At 37.5% G+C, this 22,152-nt stretch overlaps 1 pseudogene; it reads left to right on the plus strand.

Annotated features, from left to right (window-relative positions):
• Window positions 1-2,345: 2,345 nt before the first annotated feature.
• The window catches only part of LOC149151000 (beta-fructofuranosidase, cell wall isozyme-like), an 84,259-nt pseudogene continuing 64,452 nt past the window's right edge, over window positions 2,346-22,152 (plus strand).

Raw genomic sequence — 22,152 nt, forward strand, 5'->3', positions numbered from 1 at the left:
CGTCAAGACTTGGTTGTACGCTTACTCTTGTTTCATTATTAATACAATCAATGATGATTTACTATGTCTTGTATGTAATTTACTTGATAGCTCATGACTTCTTGACTTTGTGAGTAAATAGTTCATTGTTGTTTCCTGGTTATGTGCTTTGTCATTGCCTTGTGCTGTTTCAGGTCAATTTCTCTCTCAGGAGAAGGAAATCGAAGCTGGAGCAACGCAACAAAACTTCATCAACCACCGGTTTGAGGTAGGCCTCCAATGATGACTATTTAAGGGAATTAATTGTTGTTTTATCCTTGTTGTGACTAGACCCACTCTAGGGCTAGAGGGATTTCCTCTATCCATAGAGGGAACACTTTCCTACATCACAAGTTGGTGACTCCATCCCCGTTCTTTCGTTGAAGGAGATTTAGTCCTACTTTATGATCAAGCAAATGATAAGCTAGGGGTAGGAAAATTCGAGCCTATGTGGCATGGGCCGTATATTGTAAAACGAGTTTTTCAAAGAGGGGCCTATGAGCTGCTTGATTATGAAGGGAATCCTCTAGATAAGCCCCGAAATGGGCTTTATCTAAAAAAATATTATGCAAGAACCCCATGCATTTTTTGATTTGTACATACGTGTGTTTTCAGCAGATGTGTTGTGTGCATGTTTTCATGTCTGGCTTGGTGTTTAGGCGTAATTGCCACTTATTGTGTCTTTTTGCTTCGTGTGCAGATGTCTGATACACCCTACGTTGGTTTCACTGATGGTGCCTGCTGTACTACTCGGAATCTTTTTTCTGCGGCATGGGTGATCTATGATCCTCACGATGAGTTAGTAGACCTTCAAGGTGTTTGTCTAGGTTGCACCACAAACAATGTCGCTGAATATAGTGGTGTTATTGAGTCACTGACCGAGGCTATCAACCTTGGTATTCATACATTGGTTGTGAATCTGGATTCTCAGCTTGTTGTCCACCATCTTAATGGGCATTATTCCGTCAGAGATCATCGGATTTTAAGGTTGTATTTACGTGTTAAATTGTTAGAAAGAGATTTTGATTTTATCACATATCAACACATTCCAAGAAGATTAAACATGTTAACTGATGCATTGACAAACCATGTATTAGACAGACATTTGCGCAACATGTAATCAAAACAGCATATAGAAGCATCCAAAACACAATAATGAACCATATATATATATATATATATATATATAGATATATATATATATATATACATATATATATATATATATACATATATATATATATATACATATATATATATATATATACATATATATACATATATATATATATATATATATATATATATATACATATATATATATATATATATATACATATATATATATATATATACATATATATATATATATATATATCGTGTGGCGCACCGAGGCGCTCAAAAAATAAGTGTATATGTCCAAATAGAGTTTGTGTTCTCTATACATCCGAGACACATGTCTCTAAAAAAATCAGCAAGAAATAAAACCTAAGCATCTATTGCGGTGGGTTATGCTCCCTGTAGCACACCACCGCTCGTGCGACTCGCCTCAAAAGTAGGTGTACCCTGGGTATCACCCCTACTGTATGTATCTGGTACTCCATAGGCACCTCCTCGATCCCTCTGTAATCAGGAATCCCCTCCGTCAAGCCATTAAGATTTTGGGCCACCATCTCCACTGAACTACCAACCAAGGGAGCCAAGGCCAGCTCGTTGATGCCCTGTGGATCCCTCCGTGCCTCTGGAGCTAGCCCCACAAGCCTCTCTAGTCCCACGTCCGCAAGTACCATAAAATATTAAGACATATGCATAAAATTAAAATTAAAATTAAAATATCATAAAAGAAAAGATACAAAATAATGTGATCAAGTGTTTTACCGCCATCATCCCATTGCTCGCCAGCAGGCAACTGCATGTTGGGGTCTCCACAGAAGTCCATACCAGCATATGGCCAGTCCTTGACGAAGATCTTCTGGCAATCCAGCCACTCACAGAATAGTGTCCCCCATGACACTAGTCGTCCGCCACCCCCTCGTGGCATAACATGCGCCCATCGTGTGATCCTGGTCTCCCGCGGTCTGGGCCTGTCCAAGTCCATATCCTGCAACTGTAATATTGGCACCCGCTCTAGCATGAGCGGGATCAAGATAGACCCGTAGCCAAAATGCTTCGCCTCCTCATGACGATAGTTGGTAAGTTGTCTTTTCATGTTGGTCCTCACTGCTTCTGCCCAGTTGAACATGGTCAGATTGAGGCAGTCAAGAGCCAACTAGAGTTGGGTCTTTGTTGCTTCGTGTTGGGCTTGGGAGCCCTCTACCCTCGTCACCATGAATAGAACTGCACAAAGAATCAATTCTTCCACTGTGGGAATTGCCACCTTCCCTCTTTTTGATTTGCGTGCCCGTGAGCACACTCGTGCTATTAGCATATCTAATGATTCACCCACGACCCGTTGGCCCTCTAGAATTGGCCTCTCACCGTGACGGGATAATCCAGTCAGGAAATATATGTTTGTAGCATCGAACTCAATGTCTCTGCCACTGATAATGTATTTTCCATCTGTTGGGTTCCAAGAACGAATTAGCAATTCTAGCAAATCTGGTTGAGCCCGAAGGTGTGAAGTGAGAAAGAACTTCAGTAGCCCGCAAGCCTGTAGAGCATTTCGGCACCCAGCATCATTGAATGCTTCCTCATCGTTGATATCGTGAGTTCATTCCTGCCAAACGAATGCCATGTTTCCCTGCATGATAATAAAAATGGATTAGAGCTCCTTTTATAAATTTAAATTCATAATTTACGAAAAAATTCAATTTGACGTCGCCATCGCAACTGTTTTTAAAACAACAACAATAACACGAAGTCCACAATTCATTTTTCGCACGATCGTCGTGAGAGTACATCAATTTCTCGCGACGATCCCGGAGGTGCTATGTGTTATCACACTCGGTCGTCGCGGACCTGAGTGGCTTTTCCGCGATGACCGAGAGGCGGATTCGGATTTGAAAAATCTACTGACTACCACCTACCTAGCACTAAATTACATTAAAAAACTACTAAAATGCAGTGCATGGAGAAATGTACTTACTTGGTGAAGATTTCAGGACGAACCGTGGGCGGATGAGGCCGGAATCAACTTGAGAAGTTTTCTCAAGTTGGTGCTTCAAACGCTCAAAGGTAAAATGAACAGTGCAAATGGTAAAAAACAAATGAATTACCCCCCACCCTTTTTATAGTAATTTTTTTTGAAAAATTAAATAATTGTACTTTAAAATGTGGGTTTTCTCCTTCTTATTGCATGGTTTAATAAGGGTTTTTGATTTTTTAACTATATTTCCACAGATATTAATCATTTATGTCGAATGGGTTTTACATTTGACATGTTTTTGTGTAGAGCTACAGGGGGCGAGGTTATGACGTACTTGATCCATAAAGTCTTCTTTAACACTCTTTTCCGACTTAAAATATGAAAATATAGCCGAGTTATTCCTTTTGATTCGTTAAACAAAATAAGAGACAGTCTGCTTTAAGCCCTTTTCCGACCATATAAACATGAAAAGATTGTCGAACTTTTGTCATTTTGTGTTCATTATTGGTTACGAAACGACGTGGTTTCGATCACTTTTCTACTTTTTCGGATTGGGGTCACTAATCACGAAAATTAATCCTTGACTTCACAGTTAAGTGGTTCTCTCGGGTATTGTTTTATACTTTTTCAGGCTCGAGAGACACAAATCTATGAAAAAGGACCCCCCTGGAGTTTTCTTTTTCGTGTCTTTTTCAAACTCTCTAAACATGAAAAAGACTCCAAGTTTTGCCTATGTCGGACTTGTTAAACCCTGACGACATTGGACTCGTCACCATGATGAGACTCGAGCTCCTCCTCCCTAGGGCTCGTTAAACTATTACTAAGCTGGATTCGACCGAAGGTCGAACTTATATTACAAGCATATGATATCCCCTTCAAGCTTGTTTTCAAAAATAATTGGGGTATTCACCAACAATGGTGGGGGAAAATTTGGAAGTTGTCATTGGTTACCTGCGGTAGCTAGTCACTCTTGAACATCGACACTTTTGCTTCTTGTCGGGTTGGGATATCCATACATCGTCATTTGGCCTTCCGGGATTTTGGGTAGCCATTTAGCCTTATTCCATCTGATCTGCATTGTCTCCATCAAGCCTCTGATCCCTTGGTACCTGAATGTTACCACCCTCCAGAGTCGTGTCGCCAACATGTTCAAGAGTATAATCCTTCTGCAATTCACATGCTTACCTCCTCTTCTGATACTCTATTTTTCCATCTACCACTTGTTCCTTATCTCGTGTTGTTGATGGGGGAAACATTATGGCCCTCCTACAACGGATCGTCTCTTGTCGACATCAACTCATTATCCAGGAGACTGATCTAGAGATCCCCTTCGGTACCTTGGAGCTTGCATGCCTCAATGGCAAGTTATTCACACCTGACAATCGACTTTCACCATTGGTCGTCGATTAGGTGATTCTACAAGTGTTCAACTTTAGTTCATTCTTCACACTTCGTGGATTGTACTGGACAATACCTTGAGAGCCATTGGCATTATTGGTGGTTTCTCTCGCACTTGTTAAGGGTTTTCCTCATTGACCGATGATCAAGCGACTTTCTATCATGCTCGACTTCAAAACCTCTATTCGCATGTTATAATTTGTACTATGATTGGTTGGGTTTCAAGACCCCGAACTAAGGTTACACATTTTCGGGCTATGTAGGTTGGTTCGTGATTACATGACTCATTGATGGATGGTTGTGCCCATACCTGAGTCTTCATGGATTGGTGCGACCATACCTTTATCATTATCATGGTCTTACTAGCTGGATGGATGCGTCCATACCACAGACCTAGTTCATATGTCTTTTGGATGGTTGTGCCCATGCCTAGTGTTATATACCTAGGGGGGTAATATGGGGTACAAAGGGAGGTACCCAAGGTAATAATGTAATAATGGGATGGGCCATAGTAATAAATAAGGTGGTTAACCCATATCATGTAAGGGACCACAAGTAGTTAATAATAATGTAAGGGGCCCATGGTATTAGTTGATGGTATGAGGGAACCATGGTAATGACCCATGGTATTGTATGTATGAGGCCTATATAGAGGCTAGAGACTCCAAGTCAAGGAAGGTAGTCAAGGAATATTGTATGAACATGCATATGGCTTGTGGAGTGTTCTCCTTCCTTAAGGAGTGAATGTATGGTGTTGCCCTACCTTAAGGGTTTGATATCAATAAAGAATCATTTCATATTATTTCTGGGTTTATTTGCATTGTCTTATATTTTCATATCAGATCTATAATATTTCTGGGTTAGATCTATAACAAGTGGTATCAGAGCACTTTCTTGGGCACAAAAGTGGAGAATTTTTTTAATTTTTTGCAGGATTTCGGGGGCGACGAGTTTGCAGATCAAATCTGTATGTTTTGGTCCAAGATCTGCAAAATCTAATTGTAGATCTGGATTCTATGTGAAAACATAACCGATTTCAAAAAAAATTGGTCGAATCGGAGTCCGGATGAGGGAGATATCGTTGATTTAAAATCAGCGCTTTTTGCAGAAATTTTGGTAACGGCGGGAGAGTTGCAGTGCAGATCTAAAGTTCTAGTGCATAGATCAGGATTTCTATCACATGGGCAGATGCCAAATGATTGTTTCATTTTTGAAAACAGGTCATAATAGGGATTCTGAGCAATATTGACGAAACTGTGACAATTTCAAATTTTCGCCAAGTAAGTGAATTTTTCTCAAACCCTCTTCATGGAGATGCTATATTTTACAGGGAAAGATGATGGTCCTACTATTGAAGAATTCATACAGAGATACAAGTACATACATGGGACACACTGGAAGATTCTAATGAAGCTTAATATGAGAGATGAGGCTGAAAAATGGTGGTTATCACTTGACCACAAGCATTTGACCAAACTCTCAGATGCAGAATTTGAAAAAGTCTTTTTGGACAAATGGTCTCGGGCTAGAAAAAAGGAGAATGAGACACATAAGGGGTTAATTGATACGGGTGTCTCCTTACTACAGGTTCATGGATTGATTCAGAAAGAGAAAATCATGGTTTCTATAAATCCTCGTTGCAAGCATAATTTCATCAATGTTAATTTGGCAGCAAAATTGCATGTTCCGACAAAACACATTGAAAATACACAGGTTGATGATGAGAATGTTCAAGTGTACAAGGATTTGAAGATTTCTATGGATAAGTATGTGTTGCATGGTGATTTTTATACTTCAGAGATGGATAATATGGATGTTGTTTTGGGATATCCTTGGATGGAATCTGTGGGTACTATCAATATTAATGTGCAGAAGAAATTCCTGAAGCTCTGGTATAAAAAGAAGAAAATTACATTACAGGATATTTCCATCAATAAACAGGTAGAGTACATGGAGGTGGAAGCAGAAGATGTTCCAGGGACTGACATATCAGATGATGAGCCTTTGATGATCGACAATCAAACACAAACAGAGGCTGAAGCAGAAAAGGTTACAGGTACATCAGATGAGAGCTCAGTGGTTGAAGTCATATTGGAAAAGAAGACACCACAATAGGCACCACAACGGGGTGAATTAAAGAAAAATCCATCGTGGGTTAAAACTTCAACATATCATCACCCACATCACCCCGCAAGACAACCATCAAGATGGCAACCAATTAGCCACAAGGACAACAACCCCCGTATGACGGATAGCGAGGAGCGATGATCCACCTACTACACATCAACACAGAAGAGCTGCCACAGTCAACTTCCATCTCAAGCGAGCGAGGCACCAACGAGATCGAGGGTTCACCTTTCTCTTGGATGGCTAGATGCACGTTCATGGTATCAATGGACTACTCTTTTGAGTAGATCTTATTATTTATGTTCTTCCCATGTTTCGGGGACGAAACATGCTAAGGGGGGTGGAATGTTATATACCTAGGGGAGGTAATATGGGGTACAAAGGGAGGTACCCAAGGTAATAATGTAATAATGGGATGGGCCATAGTAATAAATAAGGTGGTTAACCCATATCATGTAAGGGACCACAAGTAGTTAGTAATAATGTAATGGGCCCATGGTATTAATTGATGGTATGAGGGAACCATGGTAATGACCCATGGTATTGTATGTATGAGGCCTATATAGAGGTTAGAGACTCCAAGTCAAGGAAGGTAGTCAAGGAATATTGTATGAACAGGCATATGGCTTGTGGAGTGTTCTCCTTCCTTAAGGAGTGAATGTATGGTGTTGCCCTACCTTAAGGGTTTGATATCAATAAAAAATCATTTCATATTATTTCTAGGTTTATTTGCATTGTCTTATATTTTCATATCAGATCTATAATATTTCTGGGTTAGATCTATAACACCTAGACTACATGTATTTCATTATCAGAGATATCAGTTGTTCTTGCGCCTGTAGGTTTATCTAGGTGGTGTTCCAATTCAGACAATTTTGTAAAGCATTTCACCCCTCCTACTCTCTCAGGCTTCATGCTTTAGGGGGCATCTGTTACACAATAATTTTCCACTGTCCTCATCTCAATCCCCCTGTTGTGTCATGTGTCAAATAAACATGTTCATATCTTCCCACACATGTAAGAAGATTAAGAAAATGCTCTCTGATGCTGAAGATTGACCCTTTTAAACTATGTTCCTGCATCGTCACTAGTAAACCCTTAAAATCCATGATGGTTCTCTGTCATGCACTGTATTGTTGCGACGTTGTCACGAGTCCCCAGTTCATGACCCACAACGATCCAGATTTGGCAAATTAGTTCAAACAGTCGCCCTTTTGGATGTTTCTAGAGTTGGTTGTTGGGTTAGTTTGGGTCGCCTTTTTGCCTCTGGGATGGTGGTTCCGTCTCTTATGCTACCTTCCTTGAGGATAAGCTCCCTCTCCCTCATTTCATGGAGGCTCCTCCTCCTATAAAATCACTCACCATTGTTATGATCTGCTAGTCCCTTAGTTCCTAGTTCTTTTGATTGCATAGTGATGCTACTATTTTTGAGTTTGATAGATAATTGGTGTGAGTGTGACAAGTGTGGGATTGATTTATAGTTTGCAAGAAGGTGTGGAGTGCCCTTAATCTTGTGTAAAGCTTGTGAATGTGTGAGAGAGAGAGAGATATTGCTATTTGGGAGACCCATCTTTGAGAGTGAATGCTTGGAGAAACACACTGGTTGGACCCTCTGAGAAGGCTTGCGACATCAAGACCTGGTTGTAAGCTTACTCTTGTTTCATTATTAATACAATCAATGATGGTTTCCTATGTCTTGTATGTAATTTACTTGATATCTCATGACTTCTTGACTTTGTGAGTAAATAGATCGGTGTTGTTTTCCGGTTATGTGCTTTGTCGATGTCTTGTGTTGTTTCAGGTCAATTACTCTCTCAGGAGAAGGAAACGGAAGCTGGAGTAGCACAACAGAACTTCATCAACCACCGGTTTGAGGTAGGCCTCCAATGATGACTGTTTAATGGAATCAATTGTTGTTTTTTCCTTGCTGTGACTAGACCCACTCTAGGACTAGAGGGGTTTCCTCTGTCCGTAGAGGGAACACTTTCCTGCATCACAATTTTATCATTGTTTTTTAGTATCATCACGTAAAATAGCTTAACAGTCAACTTGTGATGCAGGAAAGTGTTCCCTCTACGGACAGAGGCAACCCCTCTAGCCCTAGAGTGGGTCTAGTCACAACGAGGACAAAACAACAATTGATTCCCTTAAATATTCATCGTTGGAGGCCTACCTCAAACTGGTGGTTGATGAAGTTCTGTTGCGCTGTGCCAGCTTCTGTTTCCTTCTCCTGAGAGAGTAATTGACCTGAAACAACACAAGACAACGACAAAGCGCGTAACCAGAAAATAACAACGACCTATATACTCACAAAGTCAAGAAGTCATGAGCTATCGAGTAAATTACATACATGACATACGAAATCATCATTGATTGTATTAATAATGAAACAAGAGTAAGCTTACAACCGGGTCTTGACGTCGCAAGCCTTCTCAGAGGGTCCAACCAGTGTGTTTCTCCAAGCATTCACTCTCAAAGATGGGTCTCCCAAATAGCAATATATCTCTCTCTCTCTCATTCACAAGCTTTACACAAGATTGAGGGCACTCCACACCTTCTTGCAAACTATAAATAAATCCCACACTTGTCACACTCACACCAACTATCTATCAAACTCAAAAATAGCAGCAGCACTGTGCCACCAAAAGAGCTAGCAACTAAGGAACTCGCAAATCATAACAATGGTGAGTGATTTTATAAGAGGAGGAGCCTCCATGAAATGAGGGAGAGGGATCTTATCCTCAAGGAAGGTAGCACAAAAGATGGAAACCACCATCCCAGAGGTGGAAAAGCGACCCAAGCTGACCCAACAACCAGCTCTAGAAACAACCAGAAGGCTGACTGTTTGAACTAATTCACCAAATCTAGATCATCACGGGTCATGAACTGGGAACTAGCGACGACGTAGCAATGATATAGTGCATGGCCAAGAACCGTCATGTATTTTAAGGGTTTACTAGCGACGATGCAAGAACTTAGTCAAAAAGGGTCAATATTCAACATTAGAGAGCATTTGCTTAATCTTCTTACATGGGTGGGAAGATATGAACATGTTTATCTGACACATGACACATCAGAGGGACTGAGATGAGGACAGTGACAAATTACTGTGTAACACCAACTTTATCTTTTAACAAAAGCCCCTTTAATAATTATATTAACTATCGGGAATATTTGATAGGAGAATTATTTTATCGTAACCTTATTATGATGAAAGTTATGATATTATAAGGATATGATATGAATCTTCCAATAATTCATTAATTAAATACAAAAAGGTGTATCAAGGTCTTAATGAATAGAAGAAAAACTAAAGAATACCCAAATTCTGATGAAACAACAAATACTTCCCTGAACATGTTGCAGATTAGAAAGGGTTGACTTATTTCTTATCTCAAGTATCCATAATCAAGTCAATGAAGACCTGCAAAATAAACAAAATTCAAATAAGAAGTAAATTATGAAAAAGAGAAAACTAACAACAGATGAAGATGAACCTATTAATGCATACCTAGAAGAATATTGACTATAAGTTTACATCATGAATCTTCAAGTTCTCCATGCATTTCTCAAATTTTGTATATGATTAAACCTCATCTACCTATTCAACCTAAAATGCTAAGTAATGAACTTTCAAATTGCATCCACCTCAAATTTACATCGGAGGATAAGAGTGGCGAAAATGAGCCTTTTTAGAAATACTTGTGAATCAAAATATTGCCAAGCCATAGCAATTCCTTGGAACACCGGGCTGGAGGGTTGGTTTCTGTCCAACCCTCAGATGATTTTGGAGTTCCCGTATCGTGGAGTGGACTTTACGAGTGACCCAGATATGGATCTTCCTCCCAGTGATGCATGGGGGATAGCAGTTATGTGACATGTTTTATTTTTTCTTTTCAGTTTGTTGACATGTATCTTTTATGATACTTTTTGGTTTATATGATGTTGATATCATGTCTTTGTTGCTGGAGATGTAGGGGCGCAGGGGCGACCGCTTGCCTATTTGGTAGGAAATAATCCACGACACATGAGGATGCTTAGTGATCTGATTTTTCCACAGCGATGACATGGTCATGACGTCCAGGAGGAGGAGCTTGACTGGTCAGCGCATCATCGACAACTCGATATTGGTGGACCCTCTAGTGAGGGGAGGATATAATCTGTAGTTGGGGAGGTAGAGAGACATCAAGAGCATGCTAATGTAGTAGAGGCTCAACTAGCAGTTATGGCGATGCGGCTCTGAGATTATGAATATGCCTGGGACCAAATTACAACTTTGATGAGGGGGATGCTTGAGGATGGCTGGGCGAGATTGGGGGAGGTGGTAGTAGAGATGGTGATGATTCATGATCAGGTGCTTAGACCAATCCTTCGGCACATCAAGATGGTGATGGCCACATCTGGTCCAATTTTGGCCCCTGATGCAGAGATCGGTCCTAAGGAGGGGAGAGGAGGGCCTCGACTGATCCAGGTGGATGTTGGCAGCTACCCGCTTATCCCACTTGGACCCCCACAATTGTCTCTTTCAGTTTTTCAGTTTCCTTAATTGTAGCACAATTTACTATTTTTGGCAGTTTTTCGGTCCTGGACTTCCGAAGCCGTTTTGAGGCCCTAAACGATGTTTTTTTTTGCGAAAACGGGAGAAACATGTGGCATGCATCATGTTGCTCACTCAAAAATTGTATTCCTCGGATAGATCTTTCTAATGAGGTATTGTGTGCGTCAAACAAAGATCATATGCCAAAGTTACGACCCCGGGAAGTTGATGTGTCAATTTACCTAAATAGGGCCCACAGTTTGGCGTTTCATCTCCTAGGGTTAGGTTTTTGGATGTTTAGGGTTTTCCATTGTTTCTCAATAATAAATAGGCCTCAAAGCCTCATTGTATCACAATTCAGAGGCATGTATCCACCACATCTCTCCTCAGAGATAAGCTACCATCGCCCGAGCTAGTTTATTTCCATTTCCGTTTGTCAGCATATTTCAGTATCTTTACATTAATGAAATGAAGTATATTTATATTGTATCTCCTTATTTATGGTTATCTCTGTAATTTGTTGCGTTCTTGTTTAAATCCGGATCATCGACCCTAGATGATAGGATGTAGGTACCAGGGAAAGCACCTATTATGAGGATGCTCCCCTATTTTTGGGACTTATTTTTCGTGGCCATGAGCTAGTGGATGTACAATCATTTTTTGTACTCATATATTTTTGATATGTATATACAAGATGATATATTTTGGCAACTCTTATGATGTGTCTTATACGTCTATACTTTTGATGCATTTCTACATTTGTTTGAGATGGATATTATGCTCATGGTTTATGTATCTTGATGGTTATATATATGTGATGTATGTCAGTCTAGGATTTGATTAGCTATATGATCAGTTGTATGATTTTGATCCCTTGGTATATGTGTAAATGTGATATGATCAAAATGTCGAGCTAACATTTGTGCATGCAGATACTTCCAAAAAATGTGTGAATCATGAACCTGAAAGGTCTTGTTCAACTGTGATACAACTAGTTGGGAATCAAGGAATACATGCAAGTGACAGATACCTAAGTGGTAGGCATCAGCCAAGAGACCTGTGAAGGAGTCATATTTAGCTTGATTTTTGGTGGCTAACCTACTACAAAGTTTGTCAGAGAGACAAGGTGTCTGGTCAGGAGAGTATATGACCAAGGCTGCAACAGTGAGGTTTTGCGACCATCAAGAGGCACCATCAAAAAATCCATGATGATAGGCTAGCGTATGATCCATCTATGGCTGATGATGAGAGAGTGATTTTAGAATGGGTACACAATGAGGTGATCATCATACAGAAATAAGTCATGGTGCATACATGTACACTCTAGGGTTTTACTCCAGCACTTTATGGTTGAAACTTTTTGAGGTAGAGACCATTGATAAGATTTTTTAGGCAAGTCCCATCGAGTTCTGACAAGATGTATGCACCTTTGAGGAGTAAATGTTTTATAATGTATGGGCCCTTCCATAGTGTTTTGAACTTCCCAGGTCCTACCACTTCTTGGGAAACATCGCAGCGGAGCACTAACTCCCCTTCGGTAAATGTCTGAGGGGTGATGTTGTGATCGAATGAGGTTTTGACCCTCTTTTTATGTGCTTTGTTATTCTGGAGGGATTCTCGTCGACTTTCATTGACAAGCTCCAGTTGTACCAACCTTTGCTTCAAAGGTTTCGTGTCACCTAGAAGCTCGTTGTCAAAGTGTAAGGTAGGGATCTCACAATCAATGGGAAGTACAACTTCGACCCCATATACTAGTTGGAAGGGTGTGAACCTTGTAGATGCTTTGACTGCTATGCGGTATGCCCACAAGGTTGAGAACACCATATGGTTTATGAATTCAGGCTTATGTGATCCATCATGAATTAAGAAAAGTCTTTCGATAGAAATCACATAAGAATTTTTTTTATTTTTTTTTTGCCGACGCGTTTCGAATCAACAAGTGTGGTTCATCATAAGGACCAAATGAAGAGGCAGACCATGGCAAAGGCTTAAATAGAGAGCAATGTAGAGACCATAATTTCAAGTAATGGATATATTTTAACAATAATAAAATTATGATATTAATTTATTAATATATTAAAAACAAATATTATTATATTTGTTTTTAATATATTAATAAATTATTATCATAATTTTAATATTATTGTTCAAATATAGTCGTTTCTTGAAATTATGGTCTCTACATTACTCTCTATTTAAGCTTTTTCCATGGTCTGCCTATTTATCTGGACCTGATGATGAACCACACTCGTTGGTTTGAAACATGTTAGCCAAAAACATTTCTCTTAAGTGATTTCTACCTAAAGACTTTTCTTAACACCATATGGTGTCAATTGGTTTTGTGATTGTTCACCATGCACTACAACATGGTTTTGAGATCCTTGTTGACAGCGTCTACCTAACCATTGGGCTAAGGGTGAAGCAAACTTGTGAAAGAAAAAAGGGTGTTGCAATAGATCTTGAAATATTTCGTTCTCGAAATGTTTACCATGGTCTAAAACCAACTCCTTTGGAACACTGAATCGTGTTATGACATGGTTAAAGAAAAATTGTGTCACGATTTCTGTGATGTTGTTATATATGGGCATTACTTCTACCCATTTGGTGAAGTAGCCAACGACAACCACAATGTACCTGTGGTTTCCAAATAATATGGGGTTATAGGTCGTGAAGTCGATGCCCCCCTTGTAGAAGGGGTCGGCCACAATGACTGGATGTAGGGGAGCGGGTGTTTCTCGTGCCTTATGAGTGTATCATTGGCATTGGTCACATCTTTTGACTGCTTGTATGCAATCGTGGAAAAGAGTGGGATAGAAATAACCGGCACGGAGGATTTTTTGAGCAGTGACCATCCCCGAGGGGTGGTCACCACAAGCCCTTCTATGGCAATCATTTAAGGCTTTCTCAGTTTGTTGGTGGTTGAGGCATCGACGTAGGATGGTGTTGATACCTCGTCGATAGAGGACATCCCCCAGAAGGAGGTAACGGGGGGCATGGTGGCATATGTGCCTCCAATCGTCATGGATAAGCTTGGGTTTGAATTTTTGAGTTCGTAAAAAGAGCAGGATTATAATATATTATAATTATAATTAAATTATATTAAAATTTTAATTTTAATATATTAAATATAATATACAAATCTTCATATAACAAATCCCAAACCAAACATTATATCGCTGTAAGATCCATGTTGGATTGAAATAAATGGAGGAGGACAGATGAGAGGTACATGGAGATGAGAACCTATGTTAAAAAAAAATAGCCACGACATAATTTATTATTGGATATTGGAACTTAATTAATATCGTAAGTTTCTTAAGTGCGCACAAACCAAAAACCCAATATCTGATATCCAATATCGGGATATCACAAAAAAATTATATCGGGAAAATTTGAAATATCGGGACTCATTTGAAATATCGGGAAAATTTTATGAGGACTTTTGTAAAGAAATGGAGAAGATGAGGCCAAGTGGGGCCCACTTGGAGTGGAACTCCTCCATTATAAACTACAACCACTTTGGTAATTAAAAATCCTAAAAAATGAACTACAACCACTTTAATTTCGATATTTCGGGTCTCGTAATTTCTTTTAAAATTAGAAATTTGAATCAATTACCAAGATCCCAAAAACATATAATTTTAATTGTTCTACAATTTGGTTGGGCGATTTTGTAGGATTGTTAGTGAAAAATAAAAAAATAGTAAAAATTAAATAAGAATTAATATTTACAATGAATTACTAATTTATTTACAAAAATTAAAATAATATATATTTTGTACATTTTTTAACCTAAGCGGTAAAAATTATCGAACTTTGGATGAGCACCATTTGTAAATTGTGTAACCAAATGAGATGAAACAACTACCGATGGAAAGCTAGCGAAAAGTGAACTCAATGAAGCAATCAAAATAGAAATCCGATGAAAATGGAAAAATGGAAAAATTGTAGGACACTTAACCAAAAGAAAATATTAAAAAGGTGATTTAGCAAAAATTTATGGAAAGGGTCCCCATTATTTAAAATAAATAAGTCAAAAATGGGGGTGTTGAGTTTTCATTACAACACTGGCGACACACTAGGAAGAACTAGTTATCTTTAGTTAAAGATAATGTACTTTAATTTACCCAGAGGTTAAAAATAATGGAGTCCATTGAATCATCAAACAATAAAATATTTCCATGTGTCAAACATAGATAGATTAATCAATATGAATTTAAAAAGATAAGTACTCAAAAGAAGACTTGAGTAAAAATCATGAATCCAATTTTTGGAAAAAAAAAAAAATTTAAATTACCTCATGTGAGAAATAGAAGAAGGTACAGATAGGAGTTTTTTGATAAAGCATATATACATTTTTATGAATGGTCTGTGAAATTGCTTCGCTGCCAATGAGCCTGAACAGTACCCTAGCAAAGTTGCAATTTATGCCATACAATCCTAGCCCCGCTACCAGTGAGCGTTCATAGCCACGACGAGTTTACTTGTATTTACCATGCTTCCTCTTTTAATCACCCTTTTGATAAGCGCATTTGCAAGCTTTTAGTATATGATGTACTTGAGTGAAAGAGGCGGGATGGTAATAGAGACTTATGTTAATGGATATAATATTTTTATAATGTTGGCTCCAAATTATTTTCCCGCGACTATAAATCCGAGGTTTTTTATAAAGTGGATGGGTGGGAAGGATTCATTGAGTTGAACTCAGATCAGTTCTTTCCTTGAAAAGGTGAACTATATCACTTATAAAATATGTGTGTTCCTCCATGAAAAATATTTAAAGAAAGAGGGTTTTATGGTTCCATAAAGATATACCTTTGATGATAAATGAAATTCACTGAAATAAACAGAGTAAAAAATTTCCATGTATGCCAACCATTGTTGGGTGAGGAAAAGACCTTCCATATAAATTATGGCAAAGTCACCACAATCAAACCAAAACTGAAAGCAAAAGGAAAAGAACTCCAAACAGAAGTAGAAAAAGAAATCATCAAACTCTAAAAATGTAAAATGAAGAAAGTGAAAGCTAAAAGAAAAAATCTCAAATTTAAACGATAAACCCCAACAAGACTACGTATACAAATGTCTCAACAAAAGAAGCAAAAGAATATAATCATGTGAACGCTTATTTTTTGTTGAGAATCTAGTAAATTTTATCCTAAGGAGTTATAAGCGATTAAGCTTCTGAAATTAAAGGGTGAATAGCAATGAAGATAGATAATAAGCTAAATGAGAAGTCTTTGTCTGCTGCAAATTTTCTTGTTTCAAATAAAAACCTGCATAAAAGCATCTCAACCATTTTCTAATTAGAGAAATTCTTAAGAAATAGAATAAATGTTATGAAACTCCCCAGTTTAGCTGATTCGATGTGGATCATTACTACTTCTCCAAAAAATTGAAGGCAAACCAGAGAAAGGAGAATGATCTCCAAATCTGATCTGGTAGAGGCGTGAAAAGTTTGTGAAGAGCTCCAAAAACATAGTTTTATATCAACAAAAAACTAAAAACAAAACTGAAACCAAAAGTAAATAAATAAGAATGAATGAAAGTGGACATATGAAACTTACCATTAGATAATTTCATTTAATGTTACTTGGGAGATATCATTTTCTCCATTAAAAATAACCTATTCTTTTAATTAGAATTAAAAGTATGAAGAAGTTGAATTTTTTGAAATATTATTGACCCAAAGTCATCATTTATTAAATTTGAATTAAGGCAAACAGTAAACTAAAAGAAAACAATGTTTCATGTTCAAGGAATCTAAAGTAAACCAAATCCATCAAAAAAGAGAATGAAGATATGCTTATTTATGAATTGCAGCGATGATTGTTCTCTTAGTTTTTTTTTTTTCATTCTGAATTTATATCAGCCCCAAAATATTGAAATCGATTCAAAATCCCAAATAATGTAGCAATTATGTATATGAATAGGACTTGAATCTTTATATGATAAGTATGAAGCGACATATAAAAAATTCAAATAAAATAGAATTCAAACATGAATTAACTATGGTCCATTACCTTTACCAATTCCAAATTCCTTATCAAATGCTACATTACCACAGTGGTTTCTCATGAGTGCCTTGAAACACAAATGAAGATGATCACTAAAATATGATTGAGATAATAAAATGTGCATCCAATAATGATCCAAGGGAAAAAATGTAAACAAACCACACGTGATGAAATTTCTCGTTATCCACGCAGATTTTCGAGAGGAGTAAAAGAGGCACATGTGCACAAACTATGAAGAATGTATATCCCTAAAGTCACAAATTCACCCTGATGAATGAATACTTGGATTTGACGAAATTACGATTAAAATACATCCAAGCTCTCGACCACCATGATAACATGAAAGTATCATATATACAAAGATAATAAAACAAGACTTCATGTGAGCATAGTAAAATATCAAAATGAATTGATCAGAGACCTACGAAGATACTTAACTCGATATTCTAAAGTTACGAGTTTCCAAGAGAACCAAAGTGAAAGGTGAGAAATCAAGTTTTCCAAAAATTCTTAATGGGAAAAACTATGATAAACTAAGAATGTTCTTCATAAAGTTTCTGGCGACATTTGTTTTTAGAAGTTTAGTTAAATTTCACCTCCAATATAAGAACCCGTGATATTTAGAATATTAAAGGGAAGCAAGATCTTGAAACAATTTTTTTTTGTAACTTTTACAAACAAAACTTATGATATTGATCATGCCCAATATTGAATATTTTTTAAATGTATAATGTGGGAACGTTTCCTTTATAGTACATCAAACAATCATGTATAGGAGGTAAAAGTTTTGTAAGAGTTTATAAATTATTTCCAATTACTTTCATTCTGATAATGAGATAACTTGAAGTTTCGTAAAAATGATTGCAACAACACTTACATTTACCTGTAAAATAATCTTCTGAGGAAAGGAGTCCAAGATTTAATAAATATGAGAATAAATCAGGTGTCAAAGATCTCGAAAACCTTTCTGAATCTCAAATCAACTTATAAGACTTTGAAACCACAAGATTCCAGTGAAGACAGTGAAATAGGGGCCATTTCCTTTGCTAAGTGTAATGGACGTGATAGTGGAGGAAAAGGAAATTTGTATCTCAGAGAGGTAAATCTCAAAAAAAAAAAAAAAAAATCTTCCGATATAATACAAACCCAAGAGTCCAATAAGCCAGAAATTCCAAAATTCTAAGGAAAGATCTCGGAAAAATGAAAAGTAGAGGATCGAGATTCCAAAATTCACCAATTAGAGGCTCTGAGTCCCTTTGAAAGAAAGTAATATGACTAAAACGAAAACCATATAAACGAGTGTGGTGCAATGGTTCAACTCAGCTTTGATATTGTAAGATTCAGAATAGGCATAGATAAAATCATGGATAAGATCATTTGTTGCAAGATTTTTGTGCAAATTTTCCTCCGTTTGTAGCAAATCTGAACAATAAAAATTGTAATTATTTCATTTTAGCTACATCGATGAGAGGTGGAATATGATTATTGACTCATATTGCTAAACATAAAAACGTGAATTCACATTGGTCTGTGCACATCAACGTATCGAAGGAAATATATCAGAAAAAATCACTTAGCTATACTTTGAAAGTTACGATATATGAAACTTCTGATAAATCATATTAAAGAAATAATGAATAATAAGCGGAGGTAGGAAGTGATATCGGAAATTTTATATCGACGATAGTATATCAGGGATTTAAAGAGAAAGCATCTGATATGAAAGTCCCGATATAGGATGAAGACGAGAATATTGGATATCAGAAGTAGGAGACATCGGGATTATTGAGATATCGGAAGTTTTGAGCGCGACACACTTTATAAGTTATGATATTTGTGAAGGCTGATATGCCAAGTAGAAGTTGTGGGGCCGGTGGCTCTTAAAGTATTTAATTTAAAAGGAAGCACCCAACTCAACTTTGCTTTTTAACAAAAGCCCCTTTAATAATTATATTAACTATCGGGAATATTTGATCGGAGAATGATTTTATCGTAACTTTCTTATGAGGAAAGTTATGATATTATAAGGATCTGATACGAATCTTCCAATAATGCATTAATTAAATACAAAAGGTGTATCAAGGTTTTAATGAATAGAAGCAAAACTAAAGAATACCCAAATTCTGATGAAACAACAAATACTTCCCTGAACATGTTGCAGATTATAAAGGGTTGGCTTCTTTCTTATCTCAAGTCTCCAAAATCAAGTCAATGAAGACCTGCAAAAGAAACAAAATAAAAATAAGAAGTAAACTATGAAAAAGAGAAAATTAACAACAGATGAAGATGAACCTGTTAATGCATACTTGGAAGAATATTGACTGTAAGTTTACCTCATGAATCTTCAAGTTATCCCATGCATTTCTCAAAATTTGCATATGTTTAAACCTCATGAATTTATTCAACCTAAAATGCCAAGTAATGAACTTTCAAATTGCATGCACCTCAAATTAACATCAGAGGACAAGAGTGGCGAAAATGAGCCATTTTAGAAATACTTGTGAATCAAAAAATTGCCAAGCCATAGCAATTCCTTGGAACACGTAGGTGGAGGGTTGGTTTCTATCCAACCCTCAAATGATTTTGGAGTTGTTGTATCATGGAGTGGACTTTATGGGTGACCCAGATATGGGTCTTCCTCCCAGTGATGCATGGGGGCTAGTAGTTATGTGACATGTTTTATTTCTACTTTTCAGTTTGTTGACATATATCTTTTATGACACACTTTTGTTTATATGATGTTGATATCATTTCTTTGTTTTTGCAAATGTAGGGTTTCATGGGCGACCGGTTGCCTATTTGGTAGGAAATAATCCACAATGCATGAGGGTGCTTAGTGATCCAATTATTCCACAGTGACATTGTGGTCGTGATGTCCAAGAGGAGGATCCTGAGTGGTCAGCGCAGCACCAACAACTCGAGATTGGTGGACCCTCTGGTGAGGGGAGGAGATCATCTCTAGTTGGGGAGGCGGGGAGACATCAAGAGCATGTTGATGTAGCAGAGGCTCAGCTAGCAGTTATGGAAATGAAACTCTGAGATTATGAATATGATTGGGACCAAATTACAATTTTGATGAGGGGGATGCTCGAGGATGGTTGGGCAGGATTCGGGGAGGTGGTAGTAGAGACAGTGATGGTTCATGATTAGGCACTCAGACCAATCCTTCGGCACAGCACAATGGCAGTGGCCACATCCGGTCTGGTTTTGGCTCCTGATGCAAAGATTGGTCCTCAGGAGGGGAGAGGAGGGCCTTGACCCTAGATGATAGGATCTAGGTACCAGGGAAAGCAACTATTATGAGGATGCTCCCCTATTTTTGGGACTTATTTTTCCTGGCCATGAGCCAGTGGATGTACAACCATTTTTTGTACTCATATATTTTTTATATGTATATACAAGATGATATATTTTGGCGACTCTTATGATGTGTCTTATGCGTCTATACTTTTGATGTATTTCTACATTTGTTTGAGATGGATATTATGCTCATGGTTTATGTATCTTGATGGTTATATATATGTGATGTATGCCAGTCCAGGATTTGATTAAATATACAATCAGTTGTATGATTTTGATCCCTTGGTATATGTGTAAATGTGAATGTGATAAGATCAAAATGTCGAGCTAACATTTGTGAATAGAGATACTTCCAAAAAAGACGTGAATCACGAACCTGAAAGGTCTTGTTCAGCTGGGAATCAAGGAATACATGCAAGTGACGTATACCTAAGTGGTAGGCATTGGCCAAGAGACCTATGATGGATTCATATTCAGCTTTATTGTTGGTAGCTGACCTAATACAAAGTTTGTTAGAGAGACAAGGTGTCTGGTCAGGAGAGTATATGGCCCAGGCTGCAACAGTGAGGTTTTACGACCATCGAGAGGCACCATCAGAAAATCCATGATGATAGGATAGTAGATGATCCATCTGTGGCACATGATGAGAGAGTGATTTTAGAATGGGTACACGATGAGGTGATCATCATATAGAAAATAAGTCATGGTGCATACATATACATTCTAGGGTTTTACTCAAGCACTTTATGGGTGAAACTTTTTGAGGTAGAGACCATTGATAAGATATTTTAGGCAAGTCCCATCGAGTTCTGACAAGATGTATGCACCCTTGAGGAGGAAATGTTTTATAATGTATGGACCCTTCCATAGCGTTTTGAACTTCCTGGGTCCTACCACTTCTTGGGAAACATCGTAGTGGAGGACTAACTCCCCTTTGGTAAAACTCTGAGGGGTGATGTTGCGATCGAATGAGGCTTTGACCCTCATTTTGTGTGATTTGTTATTCTGGAGGGATTCTCATCGAATTTCATCAACAAGATCCAATTGTACCAACCTTTGTTCCAAAGGTTTTGTGTCACTAAGAAGCTCAATGTCAGAGTGTAAGGTAGGGATCTCACAATCAATGGGAAGTACAACTTCAACCCCATATACTAATTGGAAGGGTGTGAACCCTGTAGATGCCTTGATTGCTATGTAGTATGCCCACAGGGCTGAGAACACCATATGGTTTCTGGATTAAGGCTTTTGTGATCCATAATGAATTAAGAAAAGTCTTTCGGTAGAAATCACATAAGAGATTATTTTTTTTTTGGCCGACATGTTTCGAACCAATAAGTGTGGTTCATCATAAGGACCAGATGAAGAGGCAGACCATGGAAAAGGCTTAAATAAAGAGCAAAGTAGAGACCACAATTTCAAGTAATGGCTATATTTTAACAATAATATTAAAATTATGATATTAAATTATTAATATATAAAAACAAATATTATTAAGTAATGACTATATTAAACAGCTAGTTTATGGAAAATAATATAGTCGTTACTTAATAATATTTGTTTTTAATATATTAATAAATTAATATCATAATTTTAATATTATTGTTCAAATATAGCCGTTACTTGAAATTATGGTCTCTACATTGCTCTCAATTTAAGCCTTTTCCATGGTT

Source organism: Pinus tabuliformis, chromosome 9, assembly GCF_031772625.1.
Source record: "Pinus tabuliformis cultivar Carrire ecotype Pingquan chromosome 9, CPIR1, whole genome shotgun sequence".
In the NCBI taxonomy this organism is placed as follows: domain Eukaryota; kingdom Viridiplantae; phylum Streptophyta; class Pinopsida; order Pinales; family Pinaceae; genus Pinus; species Pinus tabuliformis.